Raw genomic sequence first — 16,835 nt, forward strand, 5'->3', positions numbered from 1 at the left:
AGTCAATCCTAAAGAAAGTCAACTCTGGATATTCATTGGAAAGTCTTATGCTGAAACTGAAACTCCAATACTTTGGCCACCTAATGTTAAGAACTGACTCTTTGGAAAAGACCCTGATGCTGGGAAAGATTGAAGGCGGGAGGAGAAGGGGATGACAGAGAATGAGATGGCTGGATGTCATCACCGATGCAATGGACATGAGTTTGAGCAAGCACCAGGAGTTGGTGATGGACAGGGCAGCCTGGCATGCTGCAGTCCATAGGGTCGCAGAGTTGGACACGACAGAGCGACTGAACTGAACTGAAAGCACTTGGACTGCATATGTATGAAGTAGTATGGGAGAGAAAAAAGATACTAACTTTTTCTAGAATGTAGATAGTGACCTTCACAGAACTTTCAAGGTCAAGTAGGTGTTTTCTGGAAAGGGAAATAGAAATACTTAGGGCAAGACTTAGAGGTGTCCTTTGTCACAGAGTGGAAACGGTGAGTGATAAAATAAGTGGAGTTCCTGTTTGTAAGGATTTTGTGCGCCATACTAAGATATGGGAACTGGAACTACAAAGTAGTTTAGAATCATTAGCTGTATGGCTAATGCTTAGTGCAAAGTGACTTAATTTTTTTAAAATTTCTAACCTCTATACCCTTGTATAGTATAAGCCAATCAGAATTTTGTCTTTAAAATCTTTTAAGATATCTTAAACGTGATGCTGTACCAATTCAATTATTTCTGAGTGAGCTTAATATAGTGAAGATTTTACAGAGGCATTTGGATGTTCAAACGTGATAGTACTTAATAAATGTCCTTTGCTGGGTTATTCTGATTAAAGTGTTAGAGGATCAAAGATCTCAGAAACATTTTGAGAATAAGAGTCCCTCTTCTGCTTCTCAACTAAAAAATGTTTCTTAAATCTTCATGTGCACACTATGAAATATTTCTTACATCATTATCTTTTAGAAAGTTGTGAAATAATCATAGTTGGGAAATAGTTTTTTTGAAAGTTTGTCAGCTACATAATTGGAACTCAAGTTTTTTATTATGTAAAAGTGAGAGTGTCAGTTGCTCAGTTGTGTCCAACTTTCTGTGATCCCGTAGAGTGTAGCCTGCGAGGCTCCTCTATCCATGGAATTCTCAGGCGAGAATACTAAAGTGGGTTGCCATTTCCTTCTCCAGAGAGTCTTCCAAACTCAGGGATCGAATCTGGGTCTCCTGCATTGCAGGTGGATTCTTTACCATCTGAGCCACCACGGAAGTCAGCCCTTACATTATGTGGATGCACTTACATTTGATACTCTTTGATACTCTTTAAATGGGGTTGCAAAGATGACTAAGCACAGCAGAGCACAAATATAAATATATATATTTTTTATTAGCCTCTATAAAATTTTTTACTCTTTTTGTTCTCACAACACATTTCCAAAGCAAGAGAATAATTCTAGGAGTAGGGGGGGTATCAGCAGCTACCTGCTGTCTCTTCTCTTTAGTTTTGAACCTGAAGTTTGAAGGAAAATTCCACTATAGTTGAGTAATTAGCCTCAATATTCCACTTCTTAAAATAATGAAAGCTATGTTTTGGTCTGAATGTGAGCAATGTTAACAATGCAAGTAAATATTAGAAGATGCGGGCTCTTCTTCTGCTGACACTTTTTCAAACCCTCCTAAGTCCTTGTCTTTCAGTGAATCTTGGTGATTACTGGTGGCCACAGAAGCTGGTGATGGAACTTTGACCCAGATTCTTCTACACGAAGTCTCTTATTTTTCTCTTCCCTTTAGCATTCTTGTTTTGGGGTGAAAATGCCTGAAAATAAATGGGACAAAATTTGTGAATAAAGGTGTTTGACCCCACATACAGTTACTAATTAAATAAATGGTAATTCAATTTGCAGTGGTGTTGGTAAAGGATATGTTACTGTAAACCAGTTAAAAATATTAGGCTTCAAAATGGGAGCATTTGAACTTGGTGTCATGAATTTTGGGAAGTTCTGAAAGGAATAAGTGCTTAGATTCCAGGAATCTCTGATGAAATTATATTAATGAAAGCGGAAGAGTTCTTAGTGGATTGGTATGGATGATAAAATACCATAAATGTCAGCATCATGCCTGGGCAACTCTTTAAGTCACTATAAACAACCATGGGCACTATAAAAGACAGGTCAAAGCCTTTCTCTTAACTTTTTCATTCCAAATCTTTTTGTTTCTGGTACATATCTTATTTCCCTTTATGTATCTTTAACTGCAAAGAGAGAGATAACCTTTACAACTCTTTTATTGATAAGAAACAGAATGAAAGTCTCTCAGTTTATATGCAGTTGCTGTAATCTGTGAACAGCATATTTTCTGAGTGGTAATATTGTTAAGTTAGCAAAAATCTCCTAAGAAGTATATTTTCATACAAATTACAAATTTTTCTCAGTTGATGTATGAAGATATATTGTCAACAAACTTGACACATTCTTGAAGTAGGCCCTAAGCCTTAGGAAGACTACCAAGAACTCACCATGTAAGGTGGCATTCCATGTGCCATGTAATCTATGGATTTTTGGCACAGGGCTCAGACTGAGTTTGAGCCTGGTTTCCATGGCAAGAACCATTTTTAGGCTCTGTTAGAGAACAGATTGATTCTGTTATCATTCAGCAAATATTTATTAAACACCTACATTCTGTTGGGCTCTGTTGTTCTCATGTTGCTTACATTCTCATTTAAAATAAAGATATAAAAATTGTTATATATGTGATGAATTTTTAAAAATTGCAAACTAGCCTCTTCCAAGTATTCTTCTCAAAGGAGTAGTTACCAGTACCTTGTGCAACTTCATTGCACACATAAATAAGGAAAATAAATAATTATAAATATAATTTAAAATAAGGTTTGAATTATATTTGACTACTAGGAAATTTACTGATAAAATCTTCATTTTATTCAAAGTGTTACTGACAGTAGAAACCACTAAACATAATGGCAGAACGTTAAAAGACACTCCTTGGAAGAAAAGCTATGACAAAACTAGACAGCATATTAAAAAGCAGAGACATCACTTTGTGGACAAAGATCTGTCTAGTCAAAGCTAAGGTTTTTCCAGTAGTCATGTATACAGATGTGGGAGTTGGACCATAAGAGAAGGCTGAGTGCTGAAGAATTGATGCTTTCAAATTGTGGTGCTGGAGAAGACTCTTGAGAGTCTTTTGGATAGCAGTCAATCCTAAAGGAAATCAACCCTGAATATTCATTGGAAGGACTGATGCTGAAGCTGAAGCTCCAATACTTTGGCTACCTGATGTGAAGAGCTGACTGACTGAAAAAGACCCTGATGCTGGGAAAGATAGAGGGCAGGAGGAGAAGAGGGTGGAAGAGGATGAGATGATTGGATTACCTCACTGACTCAATGGACATGCATTTGAGCATACTCTAGGAGATAGTGAAGGACAGGGAAGTCTAGCATGATTCAGTTCATGGGGTTGTAAAGACTCAGGCATGACTTAGCAACTGAACAACAAAATATATTTGAGTGTGTTTCTGAAGCAGGTCCAACCTCTGGGTCAGAAAGATCCCTTGGATAAGGGAATGGCAACCCACTCCTGTATTCTTGCCTGGTGAATCCTTATGGACAGAGGAGACATCCATAGGGTCACAAAGAGTTGGACATGACTGAAGTGACTTAGCATGCATGCATGTGCTTCTGAAATACATTTTCATAAGATACACTGAATCTCTATACACCCCCTTGTCAAATTGGGCTTCCCTTGTAGCTCAGTTGGTAAAGAATCCACTTGCATGCAGGAGACTGGGGTTCAATTCCTGGGTTGGGAAGATCCCCTGAAGAAGGGAAAAGCTACCCATTCCAGTATTCTGGCCTGGAGAATTTCATGGACTGTATAGTCCATGGAGTCGCAAAGAGTTGGATACAACTGAGCGACTTTCACTCCACTTGTCAAATTGGAGTCAGGTTGGACCGTCAGTAATAACTTAAGCCTCCTTTATCAGTTAGCACCGCCATTGTCTTATCTACTCAGCCATCAAGATATGCTGCAAACCCAGAGGGATGGGGTGGGGACGGAGTTGGGGCGATGGTGGTTCAGGATGTGGGGACACATGTACACCTGTGGTTGATTCATGTCAATGTATGGCGAAAACCACCACGATATTGTAAAGTAATTAACCTCCAATTAAAATAAAGAAATTAATTTAACAACAACAACAAAAAGATGTGCTGCAAACACTCTCTAGGTTTTTCTAGAAGGACCGGGCAGTAGTAGAATGGTTTACTCTTAGCCTCTCCCATGACTCATTAGAACATGTCCTGAAATAAGTTCAGTTCCATATCAGGCAAGCAGCAAAGCATTCCCAAGACATTTATCAAGTGAAAAGGAAGGAGGTTGTCATATTCAAGCAGACCTAGTGATACGAGCAAAAATGTATCACTTTATTATTTTTCCTTTCTTCTTTAGAAAACATTATATATTGATTTATTTTAGATTGTTTGGGGTCTGAGGTGTTTCAGGTTTGCAAAGGTTATGAATTAAAGGTCTTAAATTGTACAGTGTTAATGGGAATGAAATTCACACCGAATGCAGGAGATATAAGTTGGAAACAATAAATCTTGTCAGGCTCAAGGTACTTTTATTGCTGTACAAAAGTGAAGGTCACAAGATAATACTATTCAAGGAAGTATGTAAGACATTTAAAGAGATTCATCATTTATCATATGACATACAGATACCCTTTTAAAAGATTTCAGTATTTTATCTTCAATTTGATTTGGTATTTAAATATTTTAAGTGAACCCTTGAGAAAACCATATGTATTTTTTTTGACATTATCTAATTGAATAGTTTAACAAGCGAATGAGTGGTCAAAACTTCTGATGAGTTTCTGTAACTCATTTGGTGGTGTTCAGGTGGCTTCAACAATTATGTTTATAAGGAAGCTTAAGGATATCCACATTGACAGAGGATCTGTTATATATTAGACACTGTGCAAGGTGTGTTTAGGCTGATTAGGTCATTTCATTCTTTCAGTGCTGAAGGATATTGTTTTTGTGTTGGTTTTCTCAGGTAAAGAAACTGAGGCTCAAGCTTGAACAACTTGCCCAAGATTGTATAGTTAATAAGGGATAGAGCTAGACTGGAACCCGAGGCTCTGTGACTTCACGAATTCAACTCTCTAAGAGGTTGATACAATAACACCAGGCTCACTTAACATCTCATAATATTTGTGCATTTCTGTAATACTAACTGGGGCAAAAACTCAAATGTGCTTTACCTTAGAAAGTTGTACAGCTTTATTGTTCAAAATTGTATGTGCATCTCTGTTTTCAAATAAATAAACTGCATGTAAAAATTCATTTTCTAAAATTTTAAAGCTACTGCTTTCTTCATCTCTTGGTGGTAGTTGTAAGTGATGCACAGTTCTGGTTCTAGTAATTGTTTATATCTTGAGAAGTTTACATGAAAGAAAGTGAAGTCTCTCAGTCATGTCTGACTCTTTGCAAACCTGTGGATTGTAGCTTGCCAGGTTCCTCCGTCCATGGGATTTTCCAGGCAAGAATACTGGAATGGGTTGCCATTTCCTTCTCCTGGGGATCTTCCCAACCCAGAGATCGAACCTAGGTCTCCCGCACTGCAGGCAGGCTCCTTACCGCCTGAGCCACCAGGGAAGTGTACAAACGAGTTTCTTGTTGGGCCCTGAAAACTCCCTCTACCTCCATGTCCTCCTTCCTCACTGCTGCTCACAATAAAAAGAGAACCCACAAAATATCTTTGTCCTCCTAAGTTATTTTCTCAGCAAGTGAAGTCTTCAGTAGCTTCCTATAGGATAAAAAGAAGACTGATGAGCAGAGGAAAAGAGTCTTAGCAAGTGAATTAATTAATCTGTACTTCTTGATTTATTTCTCAAGTATGCTCTACTCTAGCCACACTAAACTATTTTCTCTTCGCTCTGTGGAACATTTGCTTCATCAGCTCCATGCTTTTTGTACATTCTTTTTCTTCTGTCTGAAATGTCCTTTGATCCTTCTCCATTACTCAGCAACAGACATATATTCCAAGACTTAAGTGTCTCAGTTCAGTGTCACTTCCTATGCAGTGTTTTCCCTAGCTCCCATGTAAATGAGTTATTCTCCTGCTTTTGGTCTTCATTCAACATAGAGTAATCATGCTGTGTTCTAATTAATTTTTATATGTCTATTCCAACAAGATCATGGCATCTGGTCCCATCATTTCATGGCAAATAGATGGGGAAACAGTGGAAACAGTGTCTGACTTTATATTTCTGAGTTCCAAAATCACTGCAGATGGTGATTGCAGCCATGAAATTAAAAGATGCTTACTCCTTGGAAGGAAAGTTATGACCAAACTAGACAGCATATTGAAAAGCAGAGACATTACTTTGTCAACAAAAGTCCATCTAGTCAAGGCTATGGTTTTTCCAGTAGTCATGGATGGATGTGAGAGTTGGACTGTAAAGAAAGCTGAGCGCCGAAGAATTGATGCTTTTGAACTGTGGTGTTGGAGAAGACTCTTGAGAGTCCCTTGGACTGCAAGGAGATCCAACCAGTCCATCCTAAAGGAGATCAGTCCTGGGTGTTCACTGGAAGGACTGATGTTGAAGCTGAAACTCCAATAATTTGGCCACCTGATGTGAAAAACTGACTCATTGGAAAAGACCCTGATGCTGGGAAAGATTGAGGGCAGGAGGAGAAGGGGATGACAGAGGATGAGATGGTTGGATGGCATCACCAACTCAATGGACATGAGTTTGGGTGGACTCCGGGAATTGGTGATGGGCAGGGAGGCCTGGAGTTCTGTGGTTCATGGGGTCACAAAGAGTCGGACATGACTGAGCGACTGAACTGAACTCAACTGAACTGAATTCCAACAACACAAGAGAAGACTACACATGGACATCACCAGATGGTCAACACCTAAATCAAATTGATTATATTCTTTGCAGCCAAGATGGAGAAGCTGTATACAGTCAGCAAAAATAAGACCAGGAGCTGACTGTGGCTCAGATCATGAACTCCTTATTGCCAAATTCAGACTTGAATTCCAGGGAATTCTATATAAAACCACTAGATCATTCAGTATGACCTAATTCAAATCCCTTATGATTATACAGTGGAAGTGACAAATAGATTCAAGGGATCAGATCTGATAGAGGGCCTAAAGAACTATGGACAGAGGTTCGTGACATTGTACAGGAGGCAGGGATCAAGACCATCCCCAAGAAAAAGAAATGCAAAAAAATAAAATGGCTGTCTGAGGAGGCCTTACAAGTACCTATGAAAAGAAGAGAAGCAAAAGGCAAAGGAGAAAAGGAAAGCTAAATCCATTTGAACGCAGAGTTCTAAAGAATAGCAAGGAGAGATAAGAAAGCCTTCTTCAGTTATCAATGCAAAGAAATAGAGGAAAATAATAGGATGGGAAAGACTAGAGATTTCTTCAAGAAAATCAGAGATACCAAGGGAAATTTTCATGCAAAGATGAGCACAGTGAAGGACAGAAATTGTATGAACCTAATAGAAGCAGAAGATATTAAGGAGAGGTGGCAAGAAAACACAGAAGAACTCCAACTCTGTGCGACCCCATGGACTGTAGCCTACCAGGGTCCTCTGTCCATGGGATTTTCCAGGCAAGTATACTGGAGTGGGTTGCCATTTCCTTCTCCAGGAGATCTTCCCAACCCAGGGATTGAACCCGGGTCTGCCACACTATAGGCAAATGCTTTACCGTCTGAGCCACCAGGGAAGTCCTAGGTCTTTCACTTTCACTTCAGTAGAAGGAGAAGATATTAAGAAGAGTTGGCAAGAATACACAGAAGAACTATACAAAAAGACCTTCATGACCCAGATAATCACGATGGTGTGATCACTCACCTGGAGCCAGAGAACCTGGAATGTGAAGTCAAGTGGGCCTTAGGAAGCACTACTATGAACAAAGCTGCTGGAGATGATGGAAATCTAGTTGAGCTATTTCAAATCCTGAAAGATGATGCTGTGAAAGTGTTGCACTCAATATGCCAGCAAATTTGGAAAACTCAGCAGTGGCCACAGGAACAGACCATGATGCTGGGAAAGATTGAAGGCAGGAGGAGAAGGGGACAACAGAGGATGAGATGGTTTTATGGCATCACTGACTCAATGGATATGAGTTTGAGTAAGCTCCAGGATTTGGTGATGGACAGGGAGGCCTGGTATGCTGCAGTCCATTAGATTGTAAAGTGCTGAACACGACTGTATTCCTGAACTGAACTGATTCCCACAATGATAGGACTTGCTCGGGAAATAAGATTACATCTGATTAATCACTGAATTCACGGTGTCCTATACATTGTGGGCTCTGAATAAAAGCTTATAGACCAGTTTCAGTGGTCAAATTAATGAATGTAAGCAACCAAATTTTATTTAGTACATATTCAGTATGTTGTATGCCAGGGAGTGCTCCAGGCATTGGGATATGGCAAAGAATAGCATTGACAAAAATCACTGCTATATCTGCTATCGTATCTGGTGGAGGGATCAAATGGTAATTAATGATATAAATATGTAAAGTATTATGATTAGATGGTGGCAAGTGCTACGAAAATTATGCTGGGACAAGAGGTGTCAAGGATGCCATCCTTCTTCTTGGACAGATATAGCAATCACTCTGTTTATTTTCTATCCTGATTCCTTGTTGTTTTTATACTTTTTATGGTAAAACAGAGGATATTGAGTTTCCTAGAATTGGTTGATCAGCTTTTAGGAAATTCTGAAAGTAAAGGTTCTTTGATAGGCAAAAGAAATCCTATCAAACAGCCAAGTTTATGTTGAGCTGTGTTGTATAAAGAAAGAAAAAACTCCTATTTTCTAGGAAGAGTGAAAAAGTGGAGACTGAATACTAAATTATTGGATGCCACAGGTTTATCTTCATACAAAAATAAAATAAATTATAGAAATATTTCTTTATCTTAACTATAATTTCATTGAAATACAAATAAATACATTATAATATATACTGTGTATATCTATGTATATGTGGCTTCCCTCGTGGCTCAGACAGTAAAGCATCTGCCTGCAATGCGAGAGACCTGGGTTTGATCCCTGAGTAGGAAGATCCTCTGGAGGAGGTCATGGCAACCCACTGCAGTATTCCTGCATGGAGAATCCCCATAGACAGAATAGCCTGATAGGCTATAGTCCATGAGGTCACAAAGAGTCGGACACAACTGAGCAACTAAGCGCTCGCTATAAATATAAATTTATAAATAAATATATAGATATATATAATAGAATCAAAAGACTTTTCTACAATATGACCTAATTTAATTGAAATATTTTAAAATAAATTAAGAAATAAATGCTACTTTACATCAGAAAATACCATCGTTGAAGTTTCACACACTAATCTGCATTCTAAGTACAGATCTATCCTACATATTATTTTTTTAGTTAAAAACAAATGTGGCTCAAAAAGCTAGGGTTATATTTCTGTCTTTATTTCTTTTCATTTGATTTCTACACTTCAGCCACCTTCATCCCCAGTAATGAAACTTAGGCCTATCTTTTCATCAGACTCTTCCTTTAAAATATTGGCATTACCTCTGTAGATTGGAAATAGAGTGTTCATGTACACATGCATACAATTTTTATTACTGAAAAGAAAAATCAGATTTTAAAGTTTCCAGAAGAAGTATGAGAGTTAAGCTTCAAGTTCCATTATTTTTTCTCAAAGACAGTATTCCCAGTGTTTCTGCATGTTTGTGGGTATTCCCTTGCCAAAATTCCTGCCATGATATCTGTTTCCTGTTACTGAAGATGTTAAAAGGGAAGAAGAGAGAAATGGGAGAAGAGGGTCTTCTATTGCTCCAGACACTCCTCAATGTTGGCTTCCTGCCAGCTTTCCTCCTCCCTCCTTTATCCTCACAGCCTCCTTGGAGTTATGAACTTGCTTTTTTTCCCCAAATTCTTATTTTCATGTCCCAATTCTTCTCTGCCTTTCCAGGGCTCTGAGAAGTGTTGGCTACCATTAAGCTATATCACAGAGAATCTGCTAGTTTCTTTTCCTGATCAATGATTGTCTCTTCTTGTTGATGGCTGATAGTTCTGTGATATTATTTGGAAATTAGACTGAAATGTTCTATTTCTAAAGTGAATTATTATTTTTTTTAGTTACAGGAAAAATAATCATGTATTTTTTTCTGCTTGGATTTTCTTGTTTACATTTTGCTTCTACTTCTGCTGCCTGTTATCACTTCTTTGATAGTTCTGTCACATGACAGAATAAAAATGTTCAAATTGAATAAACAACCGGAAAACTTTTAGTATAACATTATCAGAAAAAAATGGGCCACTTTTTTGGGTACAGTTATGCTTGTTATATGATTTTACATTAAACAAATTTCATGTATTAATTTTTCTCAATGTAAACTGTCTTTATTCTAAATTTGTTGAATTTATTAAATACTTCACTTTACCATGATATTCCTCAAAGTACAAATGACACTGATGAGCCTTCCTTAAAGTACAAGTGAGAAACTCAGTAAGGCATCCCTTCTTTTTGACTCTTTCCCCCTCCTTCTGAAGCATCTCAACTGTGTGTCCTAGGGAGAGGTGTCCAAAAATGAATCACAGAAGAGTTCCTCTTCCTCTTCATCATCTATATACTGTCTGCACCCTATGTTAAGAAAAACCCACTTGCTTCAACTCCACTTCTACTTCTAAAATCAGGTGTCTGCGAATTCCCCTTAATTCTGAGGTTGACCATTTGGTTGAGTCAGCCTTCCTAAGGGAAACTGTTAGTTGCTAGTCATGTCCGTCTCTTTACAGCCCCATGGACTATAGCCCGCCAGGCTCCTCTGTCCTTGGAATTGTCCAGACAACGATACTGGAGTGGGTAGCCATTTCTTCTCCAGAGTATCTTCCTGATCCAGGGATCAAACCCGCGTCTCCTGCATTGCAGGCAGATTCTTTAGCATCTGAGCCACCAGGAAAGCCCTCCTAAAGTAACCGCTGGCTTTTTAATTGGCGTCTCTTACTTATGTCAAACTATATTCTCACCAGACACTAAGTAGCAATAGTCAAATCTTTCAGGACTTTTAGATAGGACAGGATGAGCCTGGATGCTTGGCAGCATCTAATGTATGTAACCTAGGGAAATGGTTTTAAAATTTTTGCCTACAAAAGTTTCACCAGAGGAGCTTTTAGGAAGTACAGTTCTGCTTCTCTTCACCTCAGGCATGGGCAAGATATCTACATTTTTAAAAAGCACCCTGGGTTATTCTTGTGGAAAATACTCTAGAGCAGCAGTATCTAATAAAATATCAATAGAAGCCATGCATGTAATTTTACATTTTCTAGTAGGCACAATAATACAATAAAAAAAATCCTATACAATTAATTTTAATTATATATTTTACTTAACTGCCTATATCCAAAACATTTTAATTCAATATTTAATCACTATGTGTGTTCAGTCACATCAGTTGCTCAGTTGTGTCCAACTCTTTGCGACTCCATGGACTGCAGCCTGCTAGGCTCCTCTTCCCGTGGGATATTCCAGGCAAGAATACTGGAGTAGGTCGCCATTTCCTCCTCTCGGGGATTTAATCAATGTATAATTATTAATGAGATATTTGCCATTCCTTTCATAAAAATTATCTGCAGAATGTGGTGTGTGTTTTACAATGACAGCACATCAACTCATTTTGGACTAACCTCACTGCAAGTACCGGTAACCATATGGAGCTAGTGACTACCGTATTGGACAACACAGCTTTAGAGAATTGCTTTCAAATTGGTATATAAGCTCTTGATGCTAAGTAAAAACATACTTTATTGTGTGCTTATCATGTGGTTCACACCAAGCTAAGTTCTTAAAATGCATCATATTAAATCCAAGCAATAATAATAGGAAGCAGGTATGCTATTTTACCTACTTGGTAAGAAAAATACCATGCTTATTTCTCAAACAATTAAATGCGGCATGGCCTTTTTTCTAGTTTAAAGTCTTATACATGTTAAGGAATTGTGTCATATTAATATATCATAAAATAGAATGCAGAGGTAACTTATTATATTTATATATCAATCCTCATACCATTTAACCTTCCAGAACTGGAATAAGCATCCTTGGCATGAGATGCTTGGGAGGACTGGACATAAAATCTTTATTATAAAAATGCCAAAATATTATGGGTCACTTTTTTAAAACAATTTTATGCTTCCCTTGTGACTCAGAGGGTAAAGTGTCTGCTGCAATGTAGGAGACCTGGGTTCAATCCCTGGGTCGGGAAGATTCCCTGGAGAAGGAAATGGCAACCCACTCCAGTACTCTTGCCTGGAAATCCCATGGAAGGAGAAGCCTGGTAGGCTACCATCCATAGTGTCACAAAGAGTCGGACACGACTGAGCGACTTCAATTTCACTTTCATATTTTCTTAAGATTAGTTTTTTCTTCTGAGGCAATAGGAAACATTATAAACAATAACATAAAAATGCCATTTACTGATGACTATTAATTATCTTAAATATGAATGAATAAACAAAGAAATGCTGATGCTGAAGCTGAAGCTTCAATACTTTGGCCACCTCATGCAAAGAGCTGACTCATTTGAAAAAACTCTGATGCTGGGAAAGATTGAGGGCAGGGGGATAAGGGAGCAACAGAGGGTCAAATGGTTAGATAGCATCACCAGTCAATGGATGTGAGTTTGAATAAACTCCAGCAGATAATGAAGGACAGGAAAGCCTGGCTGCTGTCCATGGGATCACAAAGAGTTGGACATGACTTAGTGACTGAACGACAAATAAAGAAATAAAGTGAGCCAATGTATAATAAAACTATAAAAGCTACAGTTTTTCAAGGGCGAGACTCTCACCATATCATTTGTTCAAAGAAGGTTATTTGTCAAAAGTTATTTACTCTTCTTTCCCCTTGCTTCCTTGGAGAAGGCAATGGCACCCCACTCCAGTACTCTTGTCTGGAAAATCCCATGGACAGAGGAGCCTGGTAGGCTGCAGTCCATGGGGTTGCTAGGAGTCGGACACGACTGAGCGACTTCACTTTCACTTTTCACTTTCATGCACTGGAGAAGGCAATGGCAACCCACTCCAGTGTTCTTGCCTGGAGAATCCCAGGGACGGGGGAGCCTGGTGGGCTGCTGTCTATGGGGTTGCACAGAGTCGGACATGACTGAAGCGACTTAGCAGCCTGAGCACATGCTATGAACATCTTCATTTATTTTAGTTTTAAGTTGAGTGATTAAAGAAAAAAGGACTCCCTTTGCTTTTAATATTGCTGAATATTTGAAGATCAATTGCAGCTCTTAAATTAAAATAGTTTACCCCTCAAGGACTTTCAAAGACCAAGGAAAATATTATTTTAAATGGAAAACATTAGTCTTCTATTGTTACTATCTTGGACTAGATTGCATTAGATCTTCACATTAATGTACCAAGTGCTTTAAAGATGTAAAGCCAGTGGTAAAGATGTAAAGCCAGTGGTACTTGTAGAATGAAGCATAAAATCAAACAAACATGTTATTTATCTTGGTCTTTGTAAGCAGAATCAACTTGTTGGATTTGTTTTTATCTATCAATAGAATGAATCTACACACAGTCATAATGTTCTCAACTTGATTACTCACTCGAATGAGAAGGGCATAGATGAATGGCAAATAGTAAGTTAAATATGTTATGTTTGGCCTAAAATGTGTATATAATTTTTAAATCTTTATTTTTCTGATCCTAAGTGTAAAGTGATACGTCAATGAGTAAGATTTTTTAGAAACATCCTGATATAAAGTTAAATTAAAGTTAAAAGTTTTGTGTAGATGGGTCGCCATGGACATCTCTCATGTGTAGACAATTCAGTGTAAATTATTTGAATATCAATGGCTCTCTTGTTTATGTAAAATTATCTACCCATGTATAAGATAAACATGGAAGCTTAGAAACTTCTCTTGATGTAGAGGCTACATTCATTACCAAGTGGGTAAATCACAGTGTTACATCAAGTACAGCTGTTACCTCATGGGTATAGCTGTCTAGTCACAAGTAGGAGATAGAATCCCAGGGTGCTCTGTTAGCCTGGGATTTCAGGATGAGTTTTGTTTTTGATCCCACTATTTCTCAAATCCCTTTTCATTAATGATGAAATAGGGTCTCAATATCCTCAGCTGCCACTTGGAAAGAAAAAAAGGAAGATTATGCTGCTCACATCCTAGTCATTTGGTATCTAAGTTTCTTTTTTGCTTTACTATAAATACTTACTTGCATTTTGATAAATTTACACATTTTAAGCATAATTCTCTGAATAACCTTTTCTATTTGGAATAAAAATGAAACTTAGAAACAGTGAAAAAGAGCACCAAGTAACTACAAAAAGATGCTACCAAATGTACTTGGGAAACCTCACATAAGTCACTTCTAAGTCCCTACTCAGAACCTGCTGCTTCTCATTTATCCATGATTGTACCAATGTGCTTATTTGCCACTTCTAGTTTAGTTAAAACAGCTGAATATAATCTAAATGGAAAGTTATTAACACTACATATTTATTCTGATATCAGAGGTATCAAGAAATATTTCTCAAATGTGAGGGAAACATATGTATCTAAGAGAAAATCTTTTTCTGGATTCATAAAGTTACACATACTTCACTGACTTCAGATGACACTTCCTTAGGCAGCCTGATTAGTATTTATAATGATCTCAGTGTCTTCATGTATCCTTTATTTAAGAACTCAGGTCACTATGGAACACATTTTGGAAATTTTTCACCCCAAATGATTGAATGTGTATTTTAATGGATACATTACTATATATAGATTTAATTTTCATGAACATAAGTAAACCATCTTTGTATCTAATTTTAAGTAATGACTCAAGAATTTCATATCATAAAGTGTTTATAGTTTATAATTGACCCTAAAATTAAAAGACGCTTACTCCTTGGAAGAAAAGTTATGACTGACCTACATAGCATATTCAAAAGCAGAGACATTACTTTGCCAACAAAGGTCCATCTAGTCAAGGCTGTGGTTTTTCCAGTGGTCATGTATGGATGTGAGAGTTAGACTGTGAAGAAAGCTGAGCACCGAAGAATTGATGTTTTTGAACTGTGGTGTTGGAGAAGACTCTTGAGAGTCCCTTGGACTGCAAGGAGATCCAACCAGTCCATTCTGAAGGAGATCAGCCCTGGGAGTTCTTTGGAAGGAATGATGCTAAAGCTGAAATTCTAGTACTTTGGCCACCTCATGTGAAGAGTTGACTCATTGGAAAAGACTCTGATGCTGGGAGGGATTGGGGGCAGGAGGAGAAGGGGACGACAGAGGATGAGATGGATGGATAGCATCACTGACTTGATGAACGTGAGTCTGAGTGAACTCTGGGAGTTGGTGATGGACAGGGAGGCCTGGAGTGCTATGATTCATGGGGTCGCAAAGAGTCAGACACGACTGAGCGACTGAACTGAACTGAACCGAACATGTTTATCTATGCAACAATGCCCAAACAATTTATAACTGCAGATTTTTTTAAAGACATCAAAGTAAATATTACTTTAAAATTTTTTACATGACATCGAAAGAAATCAAGTATGCCAATGAAATGTGTTAAAATATTGGCCTTAAATTTCACCAAATCTTTGTTGTTTTGTGAGATGAAGATTGCAGCCCTAATTCTACTAGAATGCACACAGTTCACCTGATTAACTGTTTGGTCTCTTATCTGTATACTTGCATACATGATCTGCTTGGGGAATTTCTTTGTAACTAAGAGGCCAGTTAAGGGAAAGGGGAGTAGGTCTGCAGACACTTAGAATGGATTCAGGTACCTGAGTCTAAGTAAGATGGAAAGTTAAGTGACAATTATGTATTCAGGTGTCTCATTTCCTGCACATTGTTCCTGAAACCTACCTGGAATGATAAAGCCATGATATTAGATAGCCAACTTGAAAACCCTCCTCCTTTGATATACAAATCCCATTTTGCAACCTTAAATTTAAGAGCAAGAAAGACCTCTTTTCCATGGTATCTGGTGGCTTTATATCTAATGATCATAACCTTGTAGCCTGGAATAGAAGCTATAAATTATCCTCACAGAGATTTTTCTTTATCATTTTTAACACACTAATTTTTTTCTATGTTTTTACATTCTGGAATGTATCTTTAGGACTTGGAAACTTTAGGTAACATAGAAGGCAATGGCACCCCATTCCAGTACTCTTGCCTGGAAAATCCCATTTATAGAGGAGCCTGGTGGGCTGCAGTCCATGGGGTCGCGAAGAGTCAGACATGACTGAGTGACTTCACTTTCACTTTTCATTTTCATGCATTGGAGAAGGAAATGACAACCCACTCCAATGTTCCTGCCTGGAGAATCCCAAGGCTGGGGGAGCCTGGTGGGCTGCCGTCTATGGGGTCGCACAGAGTCGGACACGACTGAAGCGACTTAGCAGCAGCAGCAGCAACTTTAAGTAACTTTAGAATTTCTTGTCTAAGGTTCAGCTTTTTCTGATTGTGCACTTTCATGAGCTTCTCTTATACTTCTGATGGAAACATTGGCGTGAACAGATGCTCTGTGGACCAAGGGGATAAGGTTTTCTTTATTTTCACTATTGTATTTTCTAGACTTTACAAGTATTTAAATTTTAGGATCTGATTGGTAAAACTAGGATGCGAAAAAAAGGAACTTAAATATGCATATGTGCACATATATATATATATATTTGGCAAATTCTATTTATTTTTTAAATGCTTTGCTGTTTAAGCAGAATGTGAGGTGTGCAGGTACCATAGAGGGTGGGAGTTTAAAAGTTGGGAGAGTTAAAGAAGGTATCAAAGGATTTGAGTCAATAA

General features: G+C 38.0%; 1 protein-coding gene across 10 annotated transcripts in view; it reads left to right on the plus strand.

Moving 5' to 3' along the window:
• The window catches only part of PCDH7 (protocadherin 7), a 473,313-nt gene that overhangs the window by 33,235 nt on the left and 423,243 nt on the right, over positions 1-16,835 (plus strand). Inside the window, exon 2 of one of the 10 annotated variants that reach the window (XM_005207829.5) lies at positions 1-5,357. This exon is cut by the window's left edge and continues 22,903 nt beyond it. The exons of the other annotated variants lie outside the window; for them this stretch is intronic. The gene's annotated coding sequence lies outside the window, so the exon portion shown is untranslated. Of the gene's footprint in view, positions 5,358-16,835 lie in introns of those variants that run through there. 10 annotated transcript variants of the gene reach the window in all.

This window comes from Bos taurus, chromosome 6, assembly GCF_002263795.3.
Source record: "Bos taurus isolate L1 Dominette 01449 registration number 42190680 breed Hereford chromosome 6, ARS-UCD2.0, whole genome shotgun sequence".
NCBI classification, from domain to species: domain Eukaryota; kingdom Metazoa; phylum Chordata; class Mammalia; order Artiodactyla; family Bovidae; genus Bos; species Bos taurus.